Source organism: Spermophilus citellus (assembly GCF_964194105.1).
Source record: "Spermophilus citellus genome assembly, chromosome: 5".
Taxonomy (NCBI): domain Eukaryota; kingdom Metazoa; phylum Chordata; class Mammalia; order Rodentia; family Sciuridae; genus Spermophilus; species Spermophilus citellus.
Window position 1 is genome coordinate 22,816,085 of NC_138186.1, and position 22,792 is coordinate 22,838,876.

Genomic DNA, 22,792 nt, shown 5'->3' on the forward strand with positions numbered 1-22,792 from the left:
TTGTCACTGATATACAGGATTGACTTTGATTTATGCATGTTGATTTTATATCCTGCCACTTTGCTGAATTCATTTATTAGCTCTAGTAGTTTCTTTGTAGACCCTTTTGGGTCTTCTAGGTATAAGATCATGTCAGCTGCAAATAGTGATAATTTAAGTTCTTCTTTTCCTATCTTTATGCCTTTAATTTCTTTTGTCTGTCTAATTGCTCTGGCCAGTATTTCAAGAACTATATTGAATAGAAGTGGTGATAGAGGGCATCCCTGTCTTGTTGCAGATTTTAGAGGGAATGCCTTCAATTTTTCTCATTCAGTATGATGCTAGCCTGAGGCTTATCATAGATAGCTTTTACAATGTTGAGGTAAGTTCCTGTTATCCCTACTTTTTCTAGTGTTTTGAACATAAAGGGATGTTGTACTTTGTTGAATGATTTTTCTGTGTCTATCGAGATGATCATATGGTTCTTATCTTTAAGTCTACTAATTGGGTGAATAACATTTATTGATTTCCGTATATTGAACCCACCTTGCATCCCAGGGATGAATCCTAGTTGATCATGGTGCACAATTTTTTTGATATTTTTTATCCAATTTGCCAGAATTTTATTGAGGATATTTGTATCCAGGTTCATTACAGATATTGGTCTGTAGTTTTCTTTCTTTAAAGTGTCTTTGACTGGTCTCAGAATCAGGGTGATTTTGGCCTCATAGAATGAAATTGGAAGAGCTCCCTCTTTTTCTATTTCCTGAAATAACTTGAAAAGTATTGGTATTAATTCTTCTTTAAAGGTTTTGTAAGACTCCACTGTATACCCATCCGGTCCTGGGCTTTTCTTGGTTGGTAGTCTTTTGATGGCTTCTTCTATTTCATCCACTGATATTGGTCTGTTTAAATTGTGTGTATCCTCCTGACTCAATCTGGGCAACTCATATGACTTAAGAAATTTATTGATGTCTTCACTATCTTCTATTTTATTGGAATGTAGGTTTTCAAAATAATTTCTAATTATCTTCTGTATTTCTGTAGCATCTGTTGTGATATGGCCTTTTTAATCCCGTATGTTAGTAATTTGAGTTCTCTCTCTTCTTCTCTTCATTAGCTTGGCTAAGGGTCTGTTGATCTTATTCATTTTTTTGGAGAACCAACTTTTAGTTTTGTCAATTTTTTCAATACTTTCTTTTGTTTCAATTTCATTGATTTCCACTCTGATTTTAATTATTCCTTGCCTTCTGTTACATTTTCTGTTGTTTTGCTCTTCCTTTTCTAGGGCTTTGAGATGAAGTGTGAGCTCATTTATTTGTTGTTTTTTTCTTTTTTTGAGGAATGGACTCCAGGCAATGAATTTCCCTCTTAAAACTGCTTTCATTGTGTTCCATCAATTCCAATATGTTGTGTCTGTATTTTCATTTATCTCCAAGAATTTTTTGATTTCCTCCTTTATGTCTTCTGTAACCCTTTGATCATTCAGTAACATATTGTTCATTTTCCAAGTGATGTAGGATTTTTCCTTCCTTCTTTTATCATTGATTTCCTGTTTCATTCCATTATGATCAGATAAAATTCATGGTATTATCTCTACACCTTTATATTTACTAAGGGTTGCCCTATGGCATAATATATGGTCTATTTTTGAGAAGGATCCATGTGCTACTGAGAAAAAAGTATATCTGCTTGATGATGGTTGATATATTCTATTTATGTTGGTTAAGTCTAGGTTATTGATTGTGTTATTGAGTTCTATAGTTTCTTTATTCAACTTTTGTTTGGAGGATCTGTCCCATGGTGAGAGAGGTGTGTTGAAGTCACCCATAGTTATTGTGTTGTCGTCTGTTTGATTCTTGAACTTGAGGAGAGTTTGTTTTATGAACATCAAAGCACCATTATTTGGGGCATAAATATTGATAATTGTTATGTCTTGTTGGTGAATGGTTCCTTTTAACAGTATATAATGTCCTTCCTTATCCCTTTTGATTAACTTAGTCTTGAAATTGATTTTATTTGATATGAGGATGGCCACCCCTGTTGCTTCTGAGGACCGTGTTCGTGGTATGATTTTTCCCAACCTTTCACCTTCAGTTTGTGTATGTCTTTTCCAATCAGATGTGTATCCTGAAGGCAGCATATTGTTGGATTTGTTTTTTTAATCCATGTTACCAGCCTATGTCACTTTATTGGTGAGTTTAAGCCATTAACGTTTAGGGTTATTATTGATACATGGTTTGTACTTCCAGTCATGTTTGATTATTTATCTTTTTTTTTTTAATTTGGTTTGTTTCTCTGTGAGTAGCTCCCCCCCCCTCTCACTTTACTGAGGTACTTCCCACTGTTGGTTTTGGTTATTGGTTTTCATCCCTTCCTCGTGTAGTGTTTTGCTCAAGATGCTTTGCAATGCTGGTTTTCTGGCTGCAAATTCTTTTAACTTTTGTTTATCATGAAAGATTTTTATTTCATTGTCATACCCGAAGCTTAATTTTGCTGGATACAAAATTCTTGGTTGGCATCCATTGTCTTTCAGTGTTTGAAATACGTTTTTCCAGGATCTTCTCACTTTCAGCGTCTGCGATGAAAAATCCGCCATTAACCTTATTGGTTTACCCCTGAATGTAATCTGCCTCCTTTCTCTTGTAGCTTTTAATATTTTCTCTTTGTTCTGTATATTGTATATCATCATAACAATGTGTCTTGGCGTTGGTCTACTGTGATTTTGTACGCTGGGTTCCCTGTATGCATCTAAAATTTGTACAACCGTTTCCTTTTTTATATCTGGAAAGTTTTCTAAAATTATTTCATTCAACAGATTGTTCATTCCCTTGGTTTGGACCTCTATACCTTCCTCTATCCCAATGACTCTTAAGTTGTTTTTTTTTTATGTTATCCCATATTTCTTGGATGTTTTTCTCGTGGTTTCTTACCAGCCTTTCTGAGTTGCCTAGACTCTTTTCAAGATTATATATTTTGTCTTCTTTGTCTGACGTTCTGGCTTCTACCTGCTCCACTCTGTTAGTGATACTCTCATTTGAGTTTTTACTTGGGTTTATAGTTTCCTTCATTTGTAGGATTATTGTTTGATTTTTAAATAATCTCTATCTCCTGGTAAAGTTGCTTATTTGCTTCTTTTATCTGTTCATGTAATTCATTTTCAATGTGTTCTTTCATTGTTTGAATTTGCTGTCCCATATCCTCTTTAAGATTCCATTCCATCTATATAAGGTATTCCTTGAGTTCTTTATTTGATCATTTTTCTGATGCCTCTAGGTCCTCCTGTATATTTAGGCTGTCCTGCATTGTTTGTACTCCTTTTCTTCCTTGCTTTTTCATGCTGCTCATATTACTTCTGGTTCTGTTTGACTGCTGAGTTACTGTTTACTCCTATAAATTTATTTGGTTTTATGTATCTCTAGAGTCTCTCTTTTGTGATGGGAGACTATGAATAGACATGATGAATTTTTTGCACTTTAATGCCGATTCGTTCGTTTCCTAAACTGTGTATGGATTCTGATGGCATATAGTGGTCTCCGGTTTGGTCTTGGGACTTATGTTTAGGTCGAGTGATGCGATGGTATTGAGGTCAGTATATCTTGGCAACCTTGGAAGATTGCTCTACTCTCTACTAACAAGGGATATTAACAGGAGAGTGGTCTGGAGTATTTGGGTTAGCTAGGGAATTGGTAGCACTATATAATGCCTCATAACATTTACCTATGCACATTTAGTAAATTACACATAAAAAGCATCATGGTACTTGGGAGGAAACGTATTAGAAGAGGAGGGAAGAAGTCACTAAAGAGAATAAGAGTAAACAGGTAGAATTCAAGAAAGGGGGAATAAGGAAACTGAAAAGAAATGAAAAGCCACAAAAATAAGTTTAAACAAATTTTAAAAATAATATTTAAAAAGAAAATTTTAAAATGCAGTCTTAGATTTCGATTAACTTCTCTCCCAGGAGGTGGAGCTGTGCCCACCAGGCCAAGCTTCTCCTCTCAATACACAGGAACCAATCACTGTGAAGCGGCTCCTCCTCCCCCACTGGGCGGCTCTCCAATCCTGAGTGTCTAGGGCCTTTTCTTGTGTCTAGTCACTTCCCCACTTTTCATCCAGCCAGGCCCCGCTCACTGGTGACACTCACCACAATACTGGCTACATGCAGGGTCTGCTGGTCCCGGGAGCCCTATTTTCTTGAATGGCTGGGCACACTCTCCCTGCTTGCCATTCCCCCAAACCCTAAGGTTGTGGAGCATGGGACTGAGAACCGTCAGCGTATTTTGCCTGCCCTCCAGTAGCCACGCTCTGGGGAGCTGGTGCAAGAGACCTCAGTTGTCAGCACTGGTGGGAGCAGAAGCTGGGGGTCCCACGCTCCGACGCGGCTCCTGACTCCCTCAGTCTGACTATCACACTCACGGGAGAGCTGGGAAGGGCCCTTGAGGTTTCCACACTGTGTGGAGAGGAAGGGCAAGGGGGTTACACACCTGCAGCTGCTGGTTTCAATGAAGTTATCTCCTCCACCCATTCTAGTGACATCAGTTCTCTGCTATGGTGATGTCCCATGGGAATGGCAGCCGTACGCTCCCTTTGCCGGGTGTCCCATGCAACGGGTGGGTCTGGACCGGCTCTCCCAAGCCCTGTCTCAATCCTGTGGCCACTGCCTATGAAGGCTCGGTTGGTATTAACCTCAAAAGTTTCACTGAGGAGCCGACGAGTTGTTTCTGAGTCACGGCTGTTTGGCTGCCAGACGCAGTCGATCAGCCAGAAACTGCATATGGGAGCCTGAGTTCACCCACTCCAGGCTCAGTGTGTGTTCTCAGGGGCGCAGACTGTTCATCCCAGGTCCATGTCAGCCCAGCATTGCCTAGTGATCCTGGGAAAACAGCATTCAGACGGTTTAAGACTCCCTTTGCTCCGCAGCTGAAAGGATCAGAGAATTGATCTCTCTGCGCCCGCTGCCATGTTGGATCCTCTCCTCACATCTGTTTTCTGGAAACAACATTTTTAAAAAATTTTTTAAAATAATTATGAGTCAATTGTGCGACCCCAGAGATCCAGGCTGACTGATTCCCGCGGACTGCCCCATGGCTACAGAAGGCGGGACGCCGCAGAGAAGCAATTAATTAGCAAGCAGGGAGGAAAGTGGCTGCCATTCTGTGGAACCCCGCTGGCCAAGCCCGCACTGACCCCCGGGCTGAGTACAGGATTTCAGACAGGGAAGGAAGCGATACAGTCCTGCCCCCACAACGGAAACTCCACCAAGGCAATCAGCGGCCAGCATCTTGGAGAGCTGAAGTATTCACCGCCACTCTCCGACAGACTGCAACAATAAAACAGGTCTTTGTCACTCAGCCCATCCCCCATACATCGGGGAATCCGCATAAAACCTCTCCTGGGCTTTCCGGGGGAGGGAGTATCAGAGTGAGCCCGCATAAAGACTAGGGGAAAACTAGAGACACCTGACCTTCAACTCCCCCTCCCATCAGCAGCCAAAATGAAACCTCTCTAGCCAGCACTGGGGGAGGGGCAAGCAGAAAAAATCAAAATGATAGAGTGCCAGGGATCCCAATAGGCAATTGTGCGACCCTGGGGATCCGGGCTGACTGATTCACCCAGCCTTCCCCACGGCTACAGAAGGCGGGGCGCCGCAGAGAAGTGATTAATTAGCAAGCAGGGAGAAAAGTGGCTGCAATTTGTGGAATCCTGCCGGATGAGCCTGCACTGACCCCCGGGCTGAGTGCGGGATTTCAGAGTGGGAAGGAAGCGGTACAGTTCTATCCCCCACAACGGAAACAAAACAATAGAGTGCCGGGGTCCCCAATAGACACCCTCCACACCCAATAAACGGCAGGTCCAGAGTACAGTTTGAACTGCCGAGAGCCATTACTCAGGGGAAATCTGATCTAGCAGGAGAAACCAAGACTATCAGGAGAAACTAGGGGACTAGAGGCCAGGCCCTCGCGACTGGGCGGCTGGAAACCGCAGGCCCGCCGGCGACAGTTCACCCACTGCCCGAGTAACTGGGCAGTAGGAGAACGCCCGCCCGCCAACTACCAACTGCTAGACTGGGTGCCTAGAGATTGCCCGCCCACCGGCGACAGCCCGCCCGCTGCCCGCGCGACTGGGTGGCTGGAGTCCACTCCCCCGCCGCGACCGATCACCCACCCGCTGCCTGAGATACTGGGCGGCTAGAGACTGCTTGCCTGCCTCGACGGGGAGGTGAAACCAAACAGAGATAGTCCAGTCACACAGCCCCATTAGGACACCCCAGCAAGGAGCCTGGGGCCCGTCATAGCAGAGTAGTGATGTCACTGGAGCTCGGCCGTCGGAATTCCTTCCCAGCAGAATCCACGTTAGCAGGCACAGTTTAACAACACAAAGAAGAAACAACAGAGTAATACAGAACCAAAACAAATCTATAGAAGAGAGCAGAAACACGACAATCAAATAGAGCTAGAAAGTAATGTGGACAACATGAGAAAACAAGGGAAAAAAGGAGTACAAACAATGCAGGACAACTTAATTCTACAGGAGGACATAGAAACATCAGAAGCAGGGATAGGGAAAGAACTCAATGCATACCTAACTCGATTGGAAAGGAATATTAGGGAAGACATGAGACAGCAAATCCAAGCAATAAAAGTATATTTTGAAAATTAATTAAACAAACAAATTCAAATGGCAAAGAACGAGCTCTACCAGGAGATAGAGATCTTAAAAAAAATCAAACAATAATCCTAGAATTACAGGAAAATATAAACCGAATTAAAAACTCAAACGAGAATATTACAAACAGACTTGATCAAGTAGAAGTCAGAACATCAGATAATGAAGACAAGGTTTATCAACTTGAAAAGAATATAGTCAACACAGAAAAGATGCTTAAATCCCATGAGCAATCTATTCAAGAGATATGGGATGTCATAAAAAACCCAAATTTGAGGGTCATCGGGATAGAAGAAGGCACAGAGACTCAAACCAAAGGAATGGACAGCATATTAAATGAAATAATTCTAGAAAACTTCCCAGAGATGAAAGATGAAATGGATTGCCAAATCCTGGAAGCCTACAGGACCCCAAACATTCAAAACCATAATAGACCAACTCCAAGACATATAATTATGAAGATAGCCAACGTACAGAACAAGGAGAGAATATTAAAAGCTACGAGAGAAAGGAGGCAGATTACATTCAGGGGTAAACCAATTAGGTTAACAACTGATTTCTCATCACAGACTTTGAAAGCGAGAAGATCCTGGAACAATGTATTTCAAACGCTGAAAAATAATGGATTTCAACCAAGAATACTGTATCCAGCAAAATTAAGCTTCAGATTTGACAATGAAATTAAAATCTTTCATGATAAACAAAAGCTAAAAGAATTCGCAGCAAGAAAACCAGCACTGCAAAGCATTTTGAGCAAAATACTACAAGAAGAGGAATTGAAAAATAGTGCCCAAAACTAACAGCAGGAGGTATCTCAGTAAAGGGAGAGGAAAATAATCAAAAAGCAAAACCAGCCAAACTAAAATAAATAAATAAAGAAGCATGACTGGAAATACAAATCATATCTCAATTGTAACCTTAAATGTTAATGGCCTAAACTCACAAATCAAGAGACATAGGTTAGTAACCTGGATCAAAAAAATAAATCCAACAATATACTACCTTCAAGAGACTCATATGATAGGAAAAGACATACACAGGCTGAAGGTAAATGGTTGGGAAAAATCATACCATTCACATGGCCCTCGGAAGCAAGCAGGAGTGGCCATACTCATATCGAATAAAATCAACTTTAAACCTAAGTTAATCAAGAAGAATAAAGAAGGACACTATATACTGTTAAAACGAACCATCCACCAACAAGACATAACAATTATCAATTTGTATGCACCAAACAATGGAGCTGCAACATTCATAAAACAAACTCTCCTCAAGTTCAAGAGTCAAATAGACCACAACACAATAATTATGGGTGACTTCAACACACCGCTCTTGCCATTAGACAGATCCTCTAGACAAAAACTAAATAAAGAAACTATAGAACTCAACAGCACAATCAATAACCTAGACTTAACCAATATATATAGAATATATCAACCATCATCAAGTGGATACACGTTCTTCTCAGCAGCACATGGATCCTACGCAAAGATAGACCATATATTATGCCACAAGGCAACTCTTAGTAAGTATAAAGGCGTGGAGATAATACCATGCACCATATCTGATCACAATGGAATGAAATTGGAAATCAATGATAAAAGAAGGAAGGAAAAATCCTACATCACATGGAAAATGAACAATATGTTACTGAATGATAAATGGGTTACAGAAGACATAAAGGAGGAGATAAAAAATTCTTAGAGACAAATGATAATACAGACACAACATACCAGAATCTATGGGACACAATGAAAGCAGTATTAAGAGGGAAATTCATTTCTTGGAGTTCTTTCCTCAAAAAAAGAAAAAACCAACAAATAAATGAACTCACACTACACCTCAAAAACCTAGAAAAGGAAGAGCAAAACAACAGCAAATGTAGTAGAAGACAAGAAATAATTAAAATTAGAGCAGAAATCAACGAAATTGAAACGAAAAAAAAAAACATTGAAAAAATTGATAAAACTAAAAGTTGGTTCATAGAAAAAATAAATAAGATAGACAGGCCTTAGCCATGCTAACGAAGAAAAGAAGAGAGAGAACTCAAATTACCAACATATGGGATGAAAAAGGCAATATCACAACAGATACTACAGAAATACAGAAGATAATTAGAAAGTATTTTGAAATCCTATATTCCAATAAAATAGAAGATAGTGAAGATATCGATAAATTTCTTAAGGCATATGATATGCCCAGATTGAGAAAGGAAGACACACACAATTTAAACAGACCAATAACAAAGGAAGAAATAAAGAAGCTATCAAAAGACTACCAACCAAGAAAAGCCCTGGACCGGATGGGTATACAGCGGAGTTCTACAAAACCTTCAAAGAAGAATTAATACCAATACTTTTCAAGCTATTTCAAGAAATAGAAAAAGAAGGAGCTCTTCCAAATTCATTCTATGAGGCCAACATCACTCTGATCCCAGAACCAGACAAAGACACTTCAAAGAAAGACAACTACAGACCAATATCTCTAATGAACTTGGATGCAAAAATTCTCAATAAAATTCTGGCAAATTGAATACAAAAACACATCAAAAAACTTGTGCACCATGATCAAGTAGGATTCATCCCTGGGATGCAAGGCGGGATCAATATACGGAAATCAATAAATGCTATTCACCACATCAATAGACTTAAAGACAAGAACCATATGATCATCTCAATAGATGCAAAAAAAAGCATTTGACAAAGTACAGCATCCCTTTATGTTCAAAACACTAGAAAAACTAGGGATAACAGGAACTTACCTCAACATTGTAAAAACTATATATGCTAAACCTCAGGCTAGCATCATCCTAAACGGAGAAAAACTGAAGGCATTCCCTCTAACATCTGGAACAAGACAGGGATGCCGTCTATCACCACTCCTATTCAATTTAGTTCTCGAAGTACTAGCCAGAGCAATTAGACAGACAAAAGAAATTAAAGGCATAAAAATAGGAAAAAAAGAAATTAAATTATCACTATTTGCGAATGACATGATAATATACTTAACAGACCCAAAAGGGTCTACAAAGAAGCTGCTAGAGTTAATAAATGAATTCAGCAAAGTGGCAGGTTATAAAATCAACACGCATAAATCAAAGGCATTCCTGTATATCAGCAACAAAAACTCTGAAATGGAAATAAGGAAAACCACTCCATTCACAATATCCTGAAAGAAAATAAGATACTTGGGAATCAACCTAACAAAAGAGGTGAAAGATTTATACAATGAAAACTACAGAACCCTAAAGAGAGAGATAGAAGAAGATCTCAGAAGATGGAAAAATGTACCCTGTTCATGGATAGGCAGAACTAACATCATCAAAATGGCGATATTACCCAAAGTTCTCTACAGGTTTAATGCGATGCCAATCAAAATCCCAATGGCATTTCTTGTAGAAATAGATAAAGCAATCATGAAATTCATATGGAAAAACAAAAGACCCAGAATAGCAAAAGCAATTCTAAGAAGGAAATGTGAATCTGGAGGTATAGCGATACCAGAGTTCAAACTGTACTACAAAGCAATAGTAAAAGGGCCTAAAAACATGCAATGGAGGAAGGATAGCATCTTCAACAAATGGTGCTGGGAAAATTGGAAATCCATATGCAACAAAATGAAATTGAATCCCTTTCTCTCGCCATGCACAAAAGTTAACTCAAAATGGATCAAGGAGCTAGATATCAAATCAGAGATGCTGCGTCTGATAGAAGAAGAAGTTGGCTCCGATCTACATATAGTGGGGTCCAGCTCCAAATTCCTTAATAGGACGCCCATAGCCCAAGAGTTAATAACAAGAATAAACAAATGGGACTTACTTAAACTAAAAAGCTTTTTCTCAGCAAGGGAAACAATAAAAGAGGTAAATAGAGAGCCTACATCCTGGGAACAAATTTTTACCCCTCATACCTCAGATAGAGCCCTAATATCCAGAAGGTACAAAGAACTCAAAAAATTAAACAATAAGATAGCAAATAACCCAATCAACAAATGGGCCAAGGACCTGAACAGACACTTCTCAGAGGAGGACATACAATCAATCAACAAGTACATGAAAAAATGCTCACCATCTCTAGCAATCAGAGAAATGCAAATCAAAACCACCCTAAGATACCATCTCACTCCAGTAAGATTGGCAGCCATTATGAAGTCAAACAACAATAAGTGTTGGCGGGGATGTGGGGAAAAGGGTACACTTGTACACTGCTGGTGGGACTGCAAAATGTTGAGGCCAATTTGGAAAGCAGTATGGAGATTCCTGGGAAAGCTGGGAATGGATCCACCATTTGACCCAGCTATCGCTCTTCTCGGACTATTCCCTGAGGACCTTAAAAGAGCGCACTAGAGGGATACGGCCACATCAATGATTATAGCGACACAATTCACAATAGCTAGACTGTGGAACCAACCTAGATGCCCTTTAATAGATGAATGGATAAAAAAATGTGGCATCTATACACAATGGAGTATTATGCAGCACTAAGAAATTACAAAATCATAGAATTTGCAGGGAAATGGATGGCATTAGAGCAGATTAGGCTAAGTGAAGCTAGCCAAGCCCTAAAAAACAAATGCCAAATGTCTTCTTTGATATAAAGAGAGCAACTAAGAACAGAACAGGAAGGAAGAGCATGAGGAAAAGACTAACAGTAAACAAAGACGAATGGGGGGAGAGAAAGGGAGAGAGAAGGGAAAGCATATGGAAATGGTAGGAGACCTTCAATGATACACAAAATTATAAGAGGTTATGAGGGGCAAGGGGGAGGGGGAAAAAGGGGGATAGAATTGAACAACATCAGAGGAGGTAGAGAGGGAAGATGGGAGGGGAGGGGAGGGGGGATAGTAGGGGATAGGAAAGGTAGCAGAATACAACAGTCACTAATATGCCATTATGTAATAATGTGAGTATGTAACGGTTGTGATTCTGCAATCTGTATTTGGGGTAAAAATGGGAGTTCAAAACCCAATTGAGTCTAATGTATGAAAGATGATATATCATGAGCTCTGTAATGTTTTGAACAATCAATAAAAAAAAGAAAAAAAATTAAAAAATAAATAAATAAATAAATAATTATGCGTGCACAGTAATTATACAAAAAGTTGTGTAATTGTAGCAATTTCATGCATGCATATAAAGTACTCTAATTGAATCCACCCTACCTGTAAAACCCTCTTATCCCCCCCTTGTACAATTCACTCCATTACCTTCCCAATTAGTCCATCTTCATCTTTCATGTCACTTTGTATTATTCCCTAGATTCCACTTATTAAAGAAAACATGAGATACTTGTTTTCCTGAGATTTATTTTGATTAATATGAAGTTTTCATGTTTCATCAATTTCCCTGCAAATCCCATTTTCTTCCTTTTTATGGCTAAATAAAACTCTATTATAAATATATACTTACCAAATTTTTTATTTTGATCAATTTATCTCCTAATGAGCACCTAGGCTGATTCCATAATTTGGCTTGTGAACTGTGCAGGGACAGACATGGGTATGCAGCTGTCTCTGTACTATGCTGACTTTGTTTCCTTCACATGTACACAGAGAAGAGTGGTATAACTGGATCATGTGTTAGGTAGCACTACCTTTAGTTCCTGAGGAAACTTCTTACTATTTTCCATAGTGATGGAGCTAATTTACATTTCCACCAACAGCATTTAAGGGAAAGGGACACATTCCTTCAGGATTTTCCTCCCCTAAAACCTGAGCCTGTCATTCTGTCTTTGCTTTGTGTCAATAGGGAAGCCCAGATTTGTAGGCTTTGTGTCCTTCCCCAGTCCCCATTGTGTTTTTCCCAAGGGACTTTGCAGCCTGCCTTTGGTTGTCAGTTTTAGAGTACTTTCACTTTCAGAATCCTCTAGAAAACATGCTGTGCCCAACTCCACCCCAGGGTCTCCCTTGGTGTTCCAGTGCAAACCAGTGGGTTGCAGAGGCCAGGCTAGGGGAACAAGAACAGGGGGATTAGTGACCCATCCCTGGGCAGGGAGGAGACCTTATCCCCTGTCATGACCCAGTTCATACTGAATTTCTTCCCTGGGGCAGTGACTCGTTGATTGGAAGGTAGGAATTCTGACAGCTAAACAGGCCTAATAAAGGTTTCTGGGAGTGCAGAGGCCCCAGAGTGGACCTGAGAGAGGCACAGGTGTAGATCCTGGTCCCGTGATTCAGAAGTCAGCACCAGGCTAGCAACACTGATACCTGAGGGAGAGACTGTGTGGGAGGTGGGAGGTGAGGACTTCTGTGTGCAGGGGCTGAAGTGACAGTGGACTAAGTTAGGCAAGTGTAAGAAACCTCAGGCCACCACTGGGAGAAGGGATTCCAGAGGCTGAGATGAGAAAAGAGAATGCCAAAAGGCAGTGTCATTTCTGTGTTTAGAGAAACAGCTTCTTGGGAGATCATAGGGGTCAGTTGTGCTGCTGGACCTTGCTTGGGGATGGTCACAGAGAAGGTTAGCAGGATTCCAAGAAGACAAATGTGCTGCACAGCGTCCTGGCTTCTCTGCTTACCTGTTTCCTGACCCTGGCTGGTCCTGGTCCTCACCATAGTGGGCTTTCATGCTCCAACACCACTCCCACGTACTGGCCCTATTTTCTCACCTCTCCTCTCTTCTCAGGGATCACGGCATGACTTCTGCCTTACCTCTTCTCTGTGCTTTTAAAATCTCCAGTGTCCAGTTCAAAACCAGTGCACCCTTTATTTATCTGAGACTTCCCCCTAATTGATGGAGCTCTTGCTGTTTTCTGAGCATACTTGCAGGTGCTTAGAATCAGAATTCCAGGCACCTTTCCAGCAGAGAGCAGCCAGTCTTATGTATCCAACAATGGATGAGACAAGGAATTATAATAAGGAGAGATGAGTCAGGGTGGGAGAGGAGAGAGATCTAGATTAGGACATCAGAGGTCTCCTGGTGCTGAGCCTAGGAGGGAGGAGGGAGTGATCGGAGCCTGGTGACAGGCATAGAGTAGGGAGCCTTTTAAGTTGGACATCACTGTTTACCAAGGCTCAGAGGTGATTAGCAGGGTCAGAGTGGGTAGAAGTGAAGGCTGTGAGAGGTTGGAGGCTGGAGCAGGGGATGGGGCCAGGCAGATGCGAAGTCATTTAGAAAAGGCATTTTTTGAGCTTATCCCAAGGGCCACTAGAGATTTAAGGGAGAGCTTAAGGTATCAAGATAGCACTTCCATCTTCCCTTTCAGTATTCTGTGTGTCTATCCATCTGGGGTCCTGATGGGGGAAGTCCATGTTCTTAGACTCCCCAGCCCATTTGATTTACAAATTTTAGTGAGCAGGGGCTAATGGTACTGGGGATCTCAGGGTCATGGACATTGGAGGCTCTGCAGAGGAGACATGTGGTCTGTACTAGGCACAGGATTACAGGGGATGGAGAAGTGAAGTGGGGTAGAATAATTTGGGAGGGGGCTGAAGGCAGGCTTGGACATGGGTTTTGGGGATCTCTGAGAAATGGGATGTTGTCCGAGAGGTTTTCAAGGATCTAAGGCCAGCCGCTGGTGAGAGAGGGTCTCACTGCATAGAGCTGCCCCATGGTGTTTACACTCCTCTTTCTTTGTCTACAAGTAGCATCTCCTTGCTCTTGCTTTGACTAGTCATCCATTATTCTTTCTTTGACCTGTCAATTTCTGTTCTTCTCGGCATGCTTTTCTGCTCTTCCTTTCCTAGATAGTTTGATGTTCTACAGACACCAGCCCCTTCCTCACATATCTAATCTACTCCCATGGCTTTCGCTGGTACTCAGAAATTTTCTGAATTCACAAGAAAAAGGAAAGCCAAGCAGAGAGCACACACAGTGTCCTCAGCCCCATTTCATTATGTTTCTCTGTCTTCTTTGCCCCCAAACCCTGCATCATGGATTCTCTTTCAAAAGCAAATTGCACCTTTGCCATCTAGGTTTTGAAGATGCTGTGTCAAGACAGACCTTCACAAAATGTGTTTTTTTTTTTTCTCCCCTGAGCATCTCCTCTGCCTTGGCCATGGTCCTCCTCAGGGCAAAGGGCAATACCAAGGTCCAGATGGCTCAGGTAAGCCTGCCTGTCATTGAGAAGGAGGGACTGGTGTGCAAGGAAGGAGGGGTGAGGCTGGAACATTTCAGGGAGCGGGTATAGAATGAAGGGAAGGAGAGAGGTGAGGAGTTTCCTCCAGTGAGATGTTGTGGGGGTTGCTTGCAGGGGTTACTGTGTAATCCCCTTTTCATTTATAACTTTCCTTGTAAGTATTTTTTTTATTTTGTCTTAAAATTGCTGATGTCTGTCTATGTTGGGTAGATATGTGTACTTTCTTTGAAAGGATCAAGTCTTGGACTCATTGAGCATTTTGCGTTTTTCCCTAAATTCCTTAGAATTTTTTCTTGCTCTTTTCTAACATTGTGCATTGGGAATTTAGTTATATCATTATTTCCTTTGTATCATTATAATAATTAATGCTGTTTGACTATTTTTGATGAAGTTATTTGGGTTGGTAGTAGAACATTCATATTATTTTCTAAATTATAAGTCACATATTTAAATATAATATTAAATATTTACTTAGAATTATTCTTTAAAAGAGAAGAAACATTTTATTGTTTAACTTATTGAGAATCATCAAGATCGGTGTGGAAACTCTCTTCAACTGCTGCTGCTGGCATGAAGGACTTATGGATGTCACTCAAGATACAGCCACTCCAGAGCCCCCATCTTCTGCTGCAGTCTTTTCAGGAAGAGGAGCCTTCCAGTGACAACAAGATAAAAATGGACATCCTACTAAAGGCTATGGGTCATCCCTATAATGAAAACAAAATGTGGGTTGTAAAGAGAACCTGAACCATGCAAGGACTCATTGACTCATCAAGAAGTTCCTTAAACTTGTGGCCTTGGAACAGTTGTTCACTTATGGGAATCAGTCCTTTGCTCCTCCCCTAGATGAGGGATGTTTGGGCAGTGATGGTAAACTGGTCCTACAGTTCTGCAAATCTCAGGCCTGGGCATGAGCCACAAGGGAAAAACAACTTGCTACTCAAAATGTTTTTTTTACAGAGGAAATGTCTCTAAAAATTTCAAATGCTTATTGTGAGAAGAGACTTAACAGATATGAGCTACTCAGCATGTGTCCACTGTGACTCATGTTTATGCATAAGAAAACATCTGTGGAATGAATAGACTAACAAAAATATAAGTATGTTAATACACAAATATTACCAAAAGATTGCCATTACATTATGCCTGTTGCTTCTGCCTATTATTACTGTTGTTCCAGATCTGCTTCCAAAGTTGAAAAGACTGAAACTACATAAACCTCCATTACCAATTTCCAAAATGATTCAAATTGGTGACTTATAGAATTGTCATTCTGCCAATTTCTTTCATGGTAAAAATTAATTTACTAAAAGGTTTTTCCTTTTGGTTGTAAATTATTCAGGAAACTAAAATTTGTGTGGGATATAAGATGTTTACTTTTTTTTCTGTTGAATTAACTTGTCAGACCAAGTCACATTGACCTATTAGCTGAATGCCTTATATAATCCAGCAGAGAGCAGTCCAGCTGATAAACATGTTTGATAATTTGGTTGTACATCTTTACAAGGTGATAAGCCTTTTTTTGTTATTTTCTGGCTAATATCTACTCAAGAAAGCAGGTATGCTGACCAACTGGAAGACAAAGAAAATATACGTTGTTTAAATTTAATTATGTTGGGAAATGGAAGTCATTTTACAAATTCTAGAAAAGTTAGTTCTATAGCTTTTTTAAGTACTATCATTTAAGATTGAGTCCCAAAGTTTTGCTGCTCTGTCACTTATTTATACAATCTCAAAAGCTAGTACTGAGCAAACCTAAAGAAAAAAAATAGACAATATGTTAGTTATTTGATTGTTACATAGAGAGTTATTTCTTTAGAAGTTGTTTTTGTTTTTTTTTAAAGAGAGAGGAAAGGGAGAGAGAGAGAGAGAGAGAGAGAGAGAGAGAGAGAGAGAATTTATTTACTTATTTTAGTTCTCGGCGGACACAACATCTTTGTTGGTATGTGGTGCTGAGGATCGAACCCAGGCTGCACGCATGCCAGGCAAACGTGCTACGGCTTGAGCCACATCCCCAGCCCTAGAAGTTGTTTTTAATAATTAGTTAGTAGGTTGATTTCCATGTTGTTGGTTTTATTTATAATGTTGTTGATTTTTTATTTCCATCACTAACGTCATTGAATATGAATTGTTTCATTTGTATATTTCAGAGTCAATGAAACTCTTCGTGTGACATAATATGACCTTTATTGAAATATAAATATCATATAATATACATATATTATATCTCTCTCTAGGATACTGTTTAAGAACTTATTTATTCTTATCAATCATATTGCTCATTTTATACTTTTATTTCCTTTTAAATATTATCATGAAGATTGCATTCCTGTCCAAATTTTTCTTGGACTTTTAGTTTTTTGAACTGCATCTTCTTTGTAAATATATAGAGGCAAGTTATTTTAGTATTTTGAACTGCATCTTTTTGCACATAAATAGAGGCAAGTTATTCTCTACTTCTGACTAATTTATGGTGTGTGTGTGATGCAGGATTTAAGAATAGTCCCTTTTCTGAATCTCTCTTGCCCCTTGTACTTTTTTTCTCTCACTCACCTTTAAACTATGCAGAGATCTCTGTGCAGGTGCAAAACCTGTATCTTTTACTCAGCAGGCTCCTGGCTCCTCTCTCCACCTATCCCACCAGTGACACTTCTGAATTAGAATCAACTTCCTCTCAAAGAATAAATTTATGCAGTATTTGAGAAGAAAAAAAATGCTTACAAATTCTTTTGGAGACCAAGATCCTAGTTGAGAGAATTTTGCTTTCCTCCACAGGCAATGTCTGTAAACACAGAGGAAGACATCCATAAGGGCTTCAAGGTGCTTCTCAATCAAATGAACAACCCTGGGTCAAAGTATTTGCTTACAACAGCCAACAGGCTCTTTGGAGAGAAGACCTATGATTTCCTCTCAGTAAGTTGAGTCAACAGAACAAAAAAAGTGGTATTTAAAATACCTGGAAATATACAACCCAGAAGAGAGACCCTAGAGACCAGACAGGATAACACATTTGGGAAACTGTGGCAAGAGGATGGAGAGTTAGAGGCCATCTGTGCAACCTAGAGACACCCTTGTCTCAAAAACAAAATGGAAAACTGCCTTGGGACATTGCTCAGTGGTACAGTATTTGCCTAGCATGCTCAAGGCCCTGAGCTCAATCTTCAGTACTGAGAAATCAAGCAAAGAAAAAAAAAACAGAACAATATTCTAGAGAACTTGAGAAACTCATAGTAAACTATTTTTGGTAAAGACCCTAATTCTATAATGATAACTTATATTATTTCAATTTAGGCAATGTCTCAAACTTCATTTATTATCTCCGGTTTTCCAAGGCTCAAAAAATATCTCCTAACAAACTAAAATGTTTCACCATCAAGTAGCTTAAGATTTGATCATGTTTTTAATTTTAAGAATAGCCTAAAGAGAGCATTCAGAATGCTTTGAAGCTCACTGTCATTTTATTGAGCAACCTGGCCACCTGAATTATTTCTCTCCAAAGACATTTATGGAGTCCTGTCTTCAGTTCTACCATGCGGAGCTGGAGCAGCTGTCCTTTGCTGAAGCTACAGAGACGTCCAGGGAGCATATAAATACTTGTGTCTCTAAAGAAACAAAAGGTCAGAATTATAAGTTATTTCCCTCTCCTCCCACCCCACCTCTGTTCTCCTCTCCTCTCTCCTCTACCTCTCCTCCTCACTGCTAATGTCACTGGTGTTGCAGAACCATCAAAGCAAGTTTGCCTGGCTGAGCCTCTTGGTGCCTGTGAACCTTAGTGGCTCACAGAAGATCTGATCAATGCTCAGGTTTTCAAAGAATAAATTTATGCAGTATTTGAGAAGAAAAAAAATGCTGTCTGTTTTCCCAGGGCTAGAATGGCTAATGTAAGTGTCAACAGAAGCTCATAGGTCAGATTTCCCATGTAATACTTTACATGTCACTGGCCTGTATTGTTCACACAGCAGGTGACGGTCATCTATGGGAACAGATCAATGGCCACATCTTCCCAAGTCATGACCTTGGCCCTCTTCTTCCTGGGGTCAGTTTGTATTTCATTTCTCCCACTTTTACATGTTAAGATGACTTCTCCTACTTTTTCTTTCCCATCTCTCACTTAAGTGCCCATCACAGACTTGAGAAGCCTAGATTTGATTAGTCAACTACAGAGCCTCTCTCAGGGCTGATCCATTCCACAGATTGAAAACACACTGCTTGTGAGGTGAAAACATACTCATTTCTGTTTTAGAGTGTGACAAGTTCTAACCTTGGTCCTCAAGATCAATAATGGTTTGATGTGTGAGCTATCCAGGCATTTACACACCAACACGAACATACTTATTTTTGCTAACATATGAGATAGTAAAAAAACTACAGATAGTTCCTTCCAGTATTTCCTCTTGGAACCTTTTATTTTTATGCCCTCAAGGGGCAGCTAATTGGCAGGGATACTCTTAGTTCCTTGGAAACATATCACTTGATATACAGGGAAAGAAGGACATACATTCACCTACCCTAATCATTATCTGTTCCAGGGATTCCAGGTGCCAGGAGGGTGCAATCATAAAATCTCTTCTGTAGTTTCCAGAAACTCCTCCTATGTTTCTGATCTGGAGCTATTCAATTCTGGTTGCCTCAGGAATGTTGCAGGTAGCTGTACAATGTTAGAACTGGGCCTGACAACGGGGCCTTAGACCTGACACTGCTCTTACCCACAGCAGGTAATGTCAGCTTCTACCCAGCCCCTCTCTCCTTGGCTGCTTGTGTTTTTTCCAAACCTGGTGTCAAGTTTCAGCTTGGTCCCAACCTGATTTCCTCCGGTGAATTTGAAGTCTTTCACCATAATCAACTTGGTGGATATTCCAGCGTCTGTTATCATGAATACCACTCATAGCTGGGATTTTTGACTTTTATACCTATCATCCAAACTCAGCACATTTTGAAAACAGAATGTTTGGATCTCCAGGACATCGTGTCATGATTATTCACCATGGATTCAGAAGAACCAACTGATAGAGTTTGTGCTTGTCTTGAAAGGTAAAATTCCATAGTAACTACCAGTGAACTCGATTGATGAGCAGTCAGGCTTATTCTTGTAAATGCCATCTACTTCCAAGGAAAGTGGGACAAGCCATTTGACAACTCATGCACGGAAGAAATGGCTTTCAAAGTAAACCAGGTAGAGAGAGACTTTCAAAAATTATAAGTGTTTAATAATAATTTCAAACTTATTATCTCTTTTAATGAATTATAAACTCATTGAAAAAATGATGCAAATAAATAATACTTGCTGTCTATTATGTTTTACATCCTATTAGCACTCTAACTGCTCTGATGAACTCTCATACATGTAATGGTTTAATCTCATTCTGGTTACAAATATCTTCCTATAGAAACAAGTTGCTTACATAGAAAGCAAATGAAGCTGCATATATATATATATATATATATATATATATATATATATATATGTCAGACACAAGGCAGGGTGCAAACAGGGAGTGTGAAAACACACTTCCTGAATCAGAATTTAGGCACTGGTTCAAACATCAAGCCAGTGTGGCTCAATTCTGGTTGCCTCAGGAATGTTGCCAGGTAGCTGTACAATGTTAGAACTGGGCCTGACAACAGGGCCTTAGACCTGACACTGCTCTTACCCACAGCAGGTAATGTCAGCTTCTACCCAGCCCCTCTCTCCTTGGCTGCTTGTGTTTTTTCCAATGGTATAGTGATCTCTTAGTACGTGCAAGTCTCTAGGTTCAATCCACAGGACTACATATAAATAAATAAATAAAATGAAGATATTGTGTCCAACTACAACTAAAAACTATTTTTAAAAAAGTCTCACATTTGAATTATTGTTAATCATAACTTATTATTGATTCAGCATTCACTGCATTGTATCATTAAACATGAGTAGCAAAGGCCCTATTCAACTGTGAGTTATAACTTTAATTAAAACAGATATTAGAATATTTGTTAAATTCTCTAATCCCTTAAAATACAATGTAATACAATAAGGAAGCTTAAACTCCCCCCCCTCTTTTAAAGGCATATTTCAGATAACTATTTATTAATTTCTAAGAGTGCTGGAACACTCCTTCTGAGATTTAAACTGCAGGGGATTATGACATGGAGTCTGTGCTTCAGCAGAGTTAAGAGTTTTATTTCCCCTTTTCATACTGTTATAAATGCTGTGCTCATGTTGTTGTTCATCTCAGGAGGAGGAAAGGCCAGTTCACATGATGTGGCCGGAAGCCAATTTTAACTTCATCTACAACAGTGAGGCCCAGACAAAGGTGGTGGAGCTGCCCTACGCTGGCAAGATGATGAGCATGATCATCCTGCTTCCAGATGAGGACATGGACCTCAGTGTGGTGAGTCAGGAGGGGCTGCACACCTTTGAATTCAGAATTTTGGTGGGAAGAATCAGGTATACCCCATGCTCTTTGTTTCACAGTATCTCCAACTCAAAGCCCAAATGGCCCATTCCTGACCTCCTTGTTTCCTTGCGGTATGATCCTTATTGCAAGAGAGTCAACTGTCCTCTCAAGGGTGGCAGTGCACTGTGATGATCTAAAGGGTCTCTGTGAGCAGAGCAGCTCCTATGGGCTTTCCCTCTCTCCAGGTCCCTACCTGTGATGATGAGTTTCCACAAACAGTGCCTCATTCCACCTTAGGCCTCCTGGAGCGGCTCACACTGAGAGATTTTCCTTTTCCCAGTCTCTTTTGCTTGCCAGCAATGGTTCATTGTGTTAAAACTTAAAACCTCCTTCAAACCAATAAATACAATTAGAAAAGCACCATTGACCTGTCTAGATGACTTTCACAATAAACACGGTTTGCTAGTGGATGGATAAGGAGGGGCAGCCACAGTCTTCCTGCAGGGAAATCACATATGGGATAGCACATGGGGTGGTTGACAAGTCAGAGCCCTCACAAGCTTCTGGGCAGCTGAAGGAGTTGCCCATACTGTGCGGACAGTCAACATGGAATGTTCAAGTAAATGTCTGTGTGTCCATAGATACATGCCATAGTCTGAATATGAACCTGTGATTCTGGTCTTTCAGATGGAAAATAACCTTATTTTTGAGAAATTCATTGCCTGGACCAAGGCAGCCTCTTTGCAGAAGATTGAATTAGAAGTTCTCCTTCTGAGATTTAAACTGCAGGGGATTATGACATGGAGTCTGTGCTTCAGCATTTGGGAATGGTTGATGCCTTCCAACAGGGCCAGGCTGATTTCTCTGCAATGTCAACTGAGACAGACCTGTGTCTATCCAAATTTCTGCACAAGAGTGTGGTGGAGGTGAATGAAGAAGGCACTGAGGCTGCAGCAGCTATAGATATTGACACAATCTTTGACTGTATATCATGTGCACCAACATTCCATGCTGACCACCCCTTCCTTTTCTTCATCAGGCATAACAGAACCAACACTCTTCTGTTCTGTGGCAGTTCTCATCTCCCTAAGGGTTGTACTTCCCCACCATGGAGAATTCCATCTTTCCATGTCCCCCAATTCCCTCTACAGTTTACAAGGATGAGCTTTTAGGTGAACACCAAGTAGAAAAATGAGGGCAGTGTCCTAAGCCTTCTGAACCACTTGCCACTGTGATCTCATGATGCACCACACTGAGCTGTCCCCATACTGCCCACTCATTTGTACCATAGAACTAGGTCATGGCCAATAGACTGTCCTGATTCCCTGTTGTACTTAGGATGTGTGCAGTACAGAGGCCATTTGATAGCTTACAAACTTTTCCTTAGATGGCCCCAAACACATTTCCCACTCATTCCACATGCAATTCCTGCTTTCCTGGAACTTAAAACTTGTCACACAGCTGCCTTAGCCTGAATGCCTCAATAATAATAAATGTTGGTAGATACTGTTACTACCATTCTAGTTTAAAGAGAAAACAATTTTAGTCTGGAGGTGTGCTTCAGTGGTAGAGCGCTTGACTAACACATGCGAGGCACTGGGTTAGACCCTTGACACCACATAAAAAATAAAATAAATAAAATAAAGATATTTTGTCCATCTATAAAAAATAAAAAACTTTAATGCACATTTTAAT

General features: G+C 40.2%; 1 protein-coding gene and 1 pseudogene across 2 annotated transcripts in view; both read left to right on the forward strand.

Annotated features, from left to right (window-relative positions):
* Nucleotides 1-12,543: 12,543 nt before the first annotated feature.
* LOC308649751 (serpin B9-like) overlaps nt 12,544-22,792 on the forward strand; it is a 79,334-nt gene continuing 69,085 nt past the window's right edge. The window contains exon 1 of the mRNA XM_081295564.1: nt 12,544-12,573. The gene's annotated coding sequence lies outside the window, so the exon portion shown is untranslated. The remainder of the gene's footprint in view (nt 12,574-22,792) is intronic.
* On the forward strand, nt 14,515-22,269 carry LOC308649288 (serpin B9-like; annotated as a pseudogene). Its single transcript has 6 exons — nt 14,515-14,687; nt 17,496-17,633; nt 18,220-18,361; nt 19,776-19,893; nt 20,936-21,091; nt 21,785-22,269. The product of its transcript is annotated as a serpin B9-like (transcript).